The 7,610-nt window shown below is 36.7% G+C and overlaps 1 pseudogene; it reads right to left on the minus strand.

Annotated features, from left to right (window-relative positions):
- Positions 1 to 264: 264 nt before the first annotated feature.
- On the minus strand, positions 265 to 1,640 carry LOC119530382 (annotated as a pseudogene).
- Positions 1,641 to 7,610: the final 5,970 nt, after the last annotated feature.

Below are 7,610 nucleotides of genomic sequence, written 5' to 3' on the forward strand. Positions count from 1 at the left end.
CTTTTACTTTTTCCTTTCTTTAGCCTTAGATTTTACTCCAAAGGCTTTTTTTTTTTTTTTTTTACAAAAATAAATTTTTATAAAAAACAGTAGAGTCTGAGTAGGAAGACAGTACAAAGAATGTAAACAATGTAAACATCACTACATTCAGCTTAGCCTGATTGAATGCTGAAAGACAACTCTAAATGCTCTAAGTGTGCTTACTAACAAGATACATTTAAAAGACTATATAGTCTCTAATTTTGATGAGTAAAAAGTAATTTATCAAAGTTGATCCCAGTGCCAAATACTGGCATCATCACAAACAGCTATAAGGATGCTATTATCCCTGATAAAACTTGTTTGTTCAATAGCATCAACACATTTCTGATGAGTTAATGTTGTGTATTTGGCTTTATGAGGATCTTCTATTTCTAAATCCCAAACATAAAGTTTGTCAACCTGATTGCCCAGTGCAAGCATCTTTCACCAAAAATCCATAGAAAACCTCATGTATCTCATGTTACACTGGCTGTAATCTAATTGCACAAGAATAGTCACATTAGACTCATTGGGTTTAATTTTACCTATATCATCTTCCATTTTGCCAGGTTTCCAGCACACAATGGCATTTCCCAAGACAAATGCTGGGGAAGCTTCCGAGAAACTGAATCTCTCCTACATTTCTGGTGAGAATGTAAAAAGGCATGATCACTCTTGGATAGTATCACATCACCTAACCATCACACACAACCAACATAATTCCTATGTATGGCTCTAGTAGAAAAGCCAGGAAAGCGAATTTTCCAAGAAATACATGGCCTATTAGTTTTACTTGGGTTATAATTATAAGATTCCTTAATTGCATTCATCATTCTTTTTTAATTCATCCTCCAAAGTTTAAGAGAGTGATCCACACCACAGGACATTATTTTTTCACCCAAAAGACGATAATCTGCACTTAGAACTTCATCTCTGTGCTCTTCTACACCTCCAAATAGTGCCACCAAGGTATCTGTTTAGATATTTCATAACTGTAATGCATAATCCATGATCTTTAGTTACAGACAGAAGAAGGTTAGGGTCTCTTGGGTGGAATTTCACCTCATTGATCATATTTCCATGGCCAACATAGTGCTTTATGCACTCCATTGTTATGGGATTAATTATCCCAATTATGTGTCTAGATTGAGCCTCAGCGAGCAGAGGATGGCTTGTATTGCTATCATATGTTCATGTATAAGTGTAAAAGTTTTCATCAGCATCAGCATCCACATAGGATTGCAACAACCGGACTTTTCCTTGTGTGTGGCATTCGTATAAGGTAACTTTGTTACTTCTGACAGTTGCAAACACTAATGGATCTCCTTCTTCACTACGCCAGTTAAATTGAACTCCAAACAATAGTTGGTTATGATCTTCCTTGAGACTAATTACACATTTGAAAGAATATTTGCACTTCTGTGGCTTCCATTTTCCCTTCCCCCAACTTTTTCTTCCAGTTGCATTTGGCATATTTGTAGGTTTATCGGGTATTCAGCATTTGTACCACTTTCTATACTGAAAGCGTCATCATTGTGGTCTCCTGAGAGGTCTGGGTTGCTGCTCCTGTCGCTGCCCAGTGTCTGCTTCTTCTTACCTGAAATGCTTTTAAATAGCATTGTTGGAATTTTTTATTAAAAATTTATTAAAAAAAAGGCAATGTTTGCCTTTCACAACAAGCATTTAGATCATTAGCTCTTTAACGCAATTGTTAATTAATGTACATTCCCCTCTATCATTTTTTTATGCTTTCATTTTTTTCTACTTGTTCTCTGTTTCTTTTCCTCTCCTTTACATATTTGGATTGATTAGGAGTTATCTAGCAACCATGTCTTTTTTCTCTCTTTTGACAACTTTAGAAAATACACACAGTATTTCTTTTTCTTTTAGTAGATATTCTAGAAATTCTAACATGAATACCTAATTTATCACAGTCTAAAATTAATTAATGTCTTTAATTTTCTTCTGGAAGTATAAGGATCTTGGAACACTTTAAAATTGTTATTCCATGAGAGGGAGGAGGTGTAACCGAGAAATTGGGATTTAACAAATGATTATGGCTACTGACTCATTATATAGATATTCCTTTTTAGTTTCTGTATATTAGAATAGCTAGAATAATATGTTAGAATAGCTAGAAAGAAATACCAGAAATTGTTGAGCTGCAATCCATAGCCCTGATCTCTGATAATGATTGCATAACTATATAGCAAAAGAAAAAATAAAAGTTAGTTGCCCATGTTTATCTGGATCTACTTCTGGATGTTTTGTTCTGTTCCACTGATGTATATATCTATCTCTGACAATACTACACTGTCTTAGTTAACCTACCTTTATGGTAAGTCTTAAAATTGGGTAGAGCGCAATACTAGGGGTCAATGGGTGGGGGGGGGGAGGCGGAATAAGGGGTATGAGATGTTTGGGGTTTTCTTTTTCCTTTTTATTTCTTTTTCTGGAGTAATGTGAATGTTCTAATGTTGAACATGGTGAGGAATGCACAACTATGTGATGATACTGTGAACCATTAATTGTATACTTTGATGGATTGTATGGTATGTGAATATATATCAATAAAATTACATTGAAAAAAGAAAATGCAAATCAAAACTACAATGAGGTATCATTTTGTAAACCACTAGAATTACTACTATTTACAAAATTAGAAAAATAAAGGTGTTGGAGAGCATGTGGAGAAATAGGAACACTCATTCATTGTTGATGGGAATGTAAAATGGTGCAGCTGCTATGGAAAACAATAAGGCTGTTCCCCAAAAAGTTAAGTGTAGAATTACCATATAACCCAGCAATCTCACTTCCAGATATATACCCAAAAGAACTGAAAGCAGAGACTTGAACAGGTATTTGCACACTGATGTTCATAGAGCCATTATTTACAAATGCCAAAATATGGAAGAAACCCTTTTCCAAAAACCAATGAATGGATAAAAAAAGTGGTATATACATACAATGGAATATTATTCATCCTTGAAAAGGAATGAACTTCTGACAACATGGATGAACCTTGAAGACATTATGATGAGTGAACTAAGCCAGGCACAAAGGGACAAATATTGTATGACCTCATTAATAATAAATAATGATAACAGTAAATTCATAGAGTCAGAAACCAGAATAAAAATTACCAGGGTCCAGGATGGGGGAAGGGAATGGAGAGTTAATGCTTAATTGGTACAGAATTTCTGTTTGGGGTGATGGAAAAGTTTTGGTAATAGATGGTGGTGATGGTAGCACAATATTGTGAATGCAATTAATGCCACTGAATTATATATTTGATGTGGTTAAAGGAGAAATTTTAGATTGTATATATGTTAATAGAATAAAGATTTTAAAAAAGAAAGTGCATGAGTAAAAACCAGAAGAAAAAGTTATAGAAATAGATACAATTTAATAAAGAATTAACTTTTCCCAAAAAGAACCCTGACTTTTGGCCCAGCTCTTAGGGAGATAAACCCTAACCCCTTAGAATTTCCTGAGGGATAAGGCTATCTTTGTTTGGACACACTAGTAGTCTTAGGGTGGAGGCTGGTCATGACAGCAAGATCAACCAGCCCCACCTCCCAGGAGTGAAAAGCAAGAGGGGGGTTCATTTGCAACTGGAGAGTGAATTCAGCCACATGGCCAATGACTCAATCAATCAGGCCTACATAATGAAACCCCAATAAAAACTCTGGACCTTCAAACTCAAGTGGATTTCCCTGGTTGGTAACACTTTATCATTGATGTGCCATTATGGTGATGCATTCTGACAGGGAAAGGATGATGGAGGCTTCACATTCGGGACTCTCCAAGACCTTGTGCTATGTATCCTTTCATTCACTTTGTTCTAATTTGTATCCTTTTGCTCTAATAGAACTGTAATCAGAGTTCAGTCCTTAAAAAAATCATTACTCCTCTTTATCTTAATGTTGCTATGTTATTTAATTGTATTTTTTTTGTTTTTTTAAAACATTTTATTGTTTTATACAGTGAAACTTTATTCATATTTACCCTTAGATTCAACAATTTCCTTGTCCCTACTTTCTTTTTGAACTCCAGACTTTTCATCTAGGAGGACTTTCCTTTTGTTTGAAGTACATCCATAAAAATTTCCTTTAGAGAGAATTTTTTTCCCCAATTTTATGCATGAAAAACAGCTTTACTGGGTATAGAATTCTAGGTTGACAGGTATTTTATCCCCTTGAAAGAATCATCTCATTATTCTAGGTTTCCTTGTTTCTTTTTAGAAGTCAATTGTTAGTCTAACTTCTGGTCATTTGAAAATTATCTCTCTTTCTTTTGCTTTTTTATTTTTGAATATTTAAATATTTTCTCTTCTCATCAGTGTTTGGTAATTTCATTTGATGTGTCTATTTTTCCTGCATGGTGCTTTTTTTGGATTCTTAAATCTGTGGATTAGTATCTTCTATCAATTTTGGGCAATTCTCAGCTGTTATCTTTTCATATATTACCTCTGCCCATGTGGGAGACAATTCTCCGTAGATCTCTCAGGCTTCAACATGTCTTGTGAGTGAGACATTGACTTTTGTCCTAGACTATCTTTTCAAGGAGGTTTATATAGGAAGCAGCCTTGGAAAACAGATGATGTCTCCCTTCAAAACAAAGGGCATGTATACTTACAACCTTGGAAGATAGAGGCAGTGTTTTCTTCCAAAGCAAAGGGCAAGCATGCTTTGTTTCCAGTAAAGTGAAGATAATATTTCCTTTCAGAGCAAGATTTATGAGAGAGTCAAGTTACTCCCCATTATAAAAGAGTCAGATTCCCTAACCTTAGAATTTCTTTCCTATTAATGGACCCAACTGCATGTTCAGATGGCATCTGTCTCTTATCACATCATGGGGTACAGAGAACTGGCACAAAATGTTGATGTCCATTACTGTTGCTGTGAATAATAAGCTGTCCTTTACCTCTGACCCTGCAGTCTCATGTTTTCTACAAGCATCCACAAAGCTGTGGCAGAATAACTCATTAGTTGATAAATATGGTAAAAATCTAAAACCCTTCACAGACTGATGCAGTTTTGTTGACAAAGATTGGACAGTCACGGATGCTTGGCTTTCTGGAAGAGGATGAAGTTCTTATAGATTGATTAGCAGGATTTAAAAGAAGTTTATGGGATTAAGTAGTGGACATGTTGATCAAATTTTATGATCAGCAGGGTAATAAATGGTTCTCTACTTTATTGCCTATTAATGAGAAGAAATTGGGAGGGCAGTTACATGTTGAGTATGAAGAGATAAGTTCAAAAACAATTGTTCAAATGAGGTCCTGGTTGTTTCAAGCTTTCCTTCTGATGGGGGAGTACTTTCTCACCAATATGGTGGTCAGTCTCAGGTCATCTCCATTGTACTAAGTTTCATTCTGGTTGGGCAAAAAGTTCTTGCCTTTTTCAGACCACAGTTAACTGACTGTGAAGGGAGAGAAATTCAAAACCACTATGAGCAGAAATCAGGAGAATTGGTAGAATATTGCTTGGTTCACTTGAGAAATGAGGGAATGGGGCATGCCATGTTTCTTAAGGAAGCATGGCAATAGCTGGGCTGTCTTATGGCTCAGCCCTGCCTTTTAACTTGGTAGTTTTACATCCACTCAGACATGAAAGCAAAAGCCTCAGAGTTTTTGCAATGGATTCTGGTTGCAGTGTAGCTCTGGTTCTCCCAGGGAGATTTCCCTGAAAAAAGACAAACTTCAATTGGAACATATAGATGAGGTATTGACTAATGTTTGTGCTATTACTGTCTCAGATTGGGTTTAGAATGCTGATAAAAGTGACCTATGGGAGAATGAGAAATTGGCCCAAAGAAGTTGATAGAAATTCTTGCAGTCAGCCTTGCCATCATGGAAAACTCCCTTAGCTTTTATGTTGAAACCAGTTGAGAACTTATAAGATGTTGTGGTGGCTTGCAGTTATCTACTCCAGAAAAACATGTTCATCTTAATCCATTCCTGTGGGTGTGGACCCATTGTAAATATGAACTTTTGGTGAGGTTTCTTCAGTTAAATTTGGCCCATTGGATCAGGATGAGTCTTAATTCTGTTAGTTACTTTAAATGTAAGTGGATTAAACTCTCCAGTCAAAAGGCAGAGATCAGATAAATGGATAAAAAAGCATGACTCAACTATATAGTACATACAAGACACTCACCTTAAAGTGAAAGACACAAGTAGGTTGAAAATGAAAGGATTAAAAATATATTCCATACAAATAGTAATGAAAAGAGAGTTGGGGTAGCTAAACTAATATCAGATAAAATAGACTTTAAATAAACAGTTGTTATTAGGGACAAAGAAGGGCACAGAGAGTAAAGCCATGGAGAGCAGCAAGAAGATGGAAGTCAATGGAACCCAGAAGAGAAAGGAGAAGACACTGTCATGTGCATTGCCATCTGGCAGAAAAGCCAAGGAACCCCAAAGACTGATGGTCAGCCAGAATATACTAACCCTGGAAGGAAGCAAACCTTCTAAAACTAAAGCCTCTGAAATTATAAGCTAATAAATTCCTGTTGTCGAGCCAACCCATTGCATGGTATTTGTTTTAGTACCTGGGAAACTAAAACTGTTTTTGTACTAGCAAGTGGGCACTGCTATTACAAATACCTAAAAATGTGGCAACTGCTTTGGAATTGGTTAATTGATAGAGGCTGGAAGAATTCTGAGGCACTTAATAGGAAAAGCATAGATTGCTTTGAAGAGAAAAATGGACATTAAAATTACTTCCAATGAGTCTTTAGAAGAAAGTGATGTGTGTTACTGAAAATTGGAAGAAATGCAATCCTTTTTATAAAGTGGCTGAGAACATGGCAAAATTGAGTTCTGATTTTGGATGGAAGGCAAAACTTGAAAGTGATGAAGTTGGATATTTAGCTGATGACATTTTCAAGCCAAGTGTGGAAGGTGCAGCATGGTTTCCTCCAGAAGATTACAGTAAATTATGGAAGGGAGGCAATAAGCTGAGAACTGAACTCTTAAGAATAAAGTAACCAGAAATTGATGGTCTGGAAAATTCTTGGCCTGTGCAGATGATGTGCTCTGAGATTAGGGCCAGAAGCAGTTCTTTCAGGGACCTCTGTGAGCATTTGATAAGTGAGTGCCCCAAGGACAGGGCTCCATATGAGGATTTAACTCAACAACTTTTTGCTAAAGAAGGTGTGGCTGACATGGATTCAGTCAGCCATTTCAGTGGAAGTCAGGATCGGAAATACAGTTATTCAGGAAGGATCTGAGGAAAGTTCTATTGTTTGATGGTTTAGACCCACTTGAAATGCAAACAAAGTCAACACATTTTGCACAGTTTGTATGAGCAGAACTACTGGTAGCCTGAACTGAAAGGGACAGAGAAGGGAAGAATTTCAGGAAGAATGACTTCAAGGGCAGAACCATGTAGCAAATGTCTGGGCTGAAAAGATCTTGTCAGGCCCAGAGAGTAGTCCCACCCATGTGTGTGGAAACGGCAGGTCCACCCCTGCACTTGGAGGGTGCAGGCCATCTGACCTCATGCTCAGATAAGCAGGCCTTGTGCTTTGCTGTTCAGAGAGAATGCTGCCACCCCAGTGCTTGGAGATGGTGAGGC

The sequence above is a fragment of the Choloepus didactylus genome, chromosome 3 (assembly GCF_015220235.1).
Source record: "Choloepus didactylus isolate mChoDid1 chromosome 3, mChoDid1.pri, whole genome shotgun sequence".
Classification (NCBI taxonomy): Eukaryota; Metazoa; Chordata; class Mammalia; order Pilosa; family Megalonychidae; genus Choloepus; species Choloepus didactylus.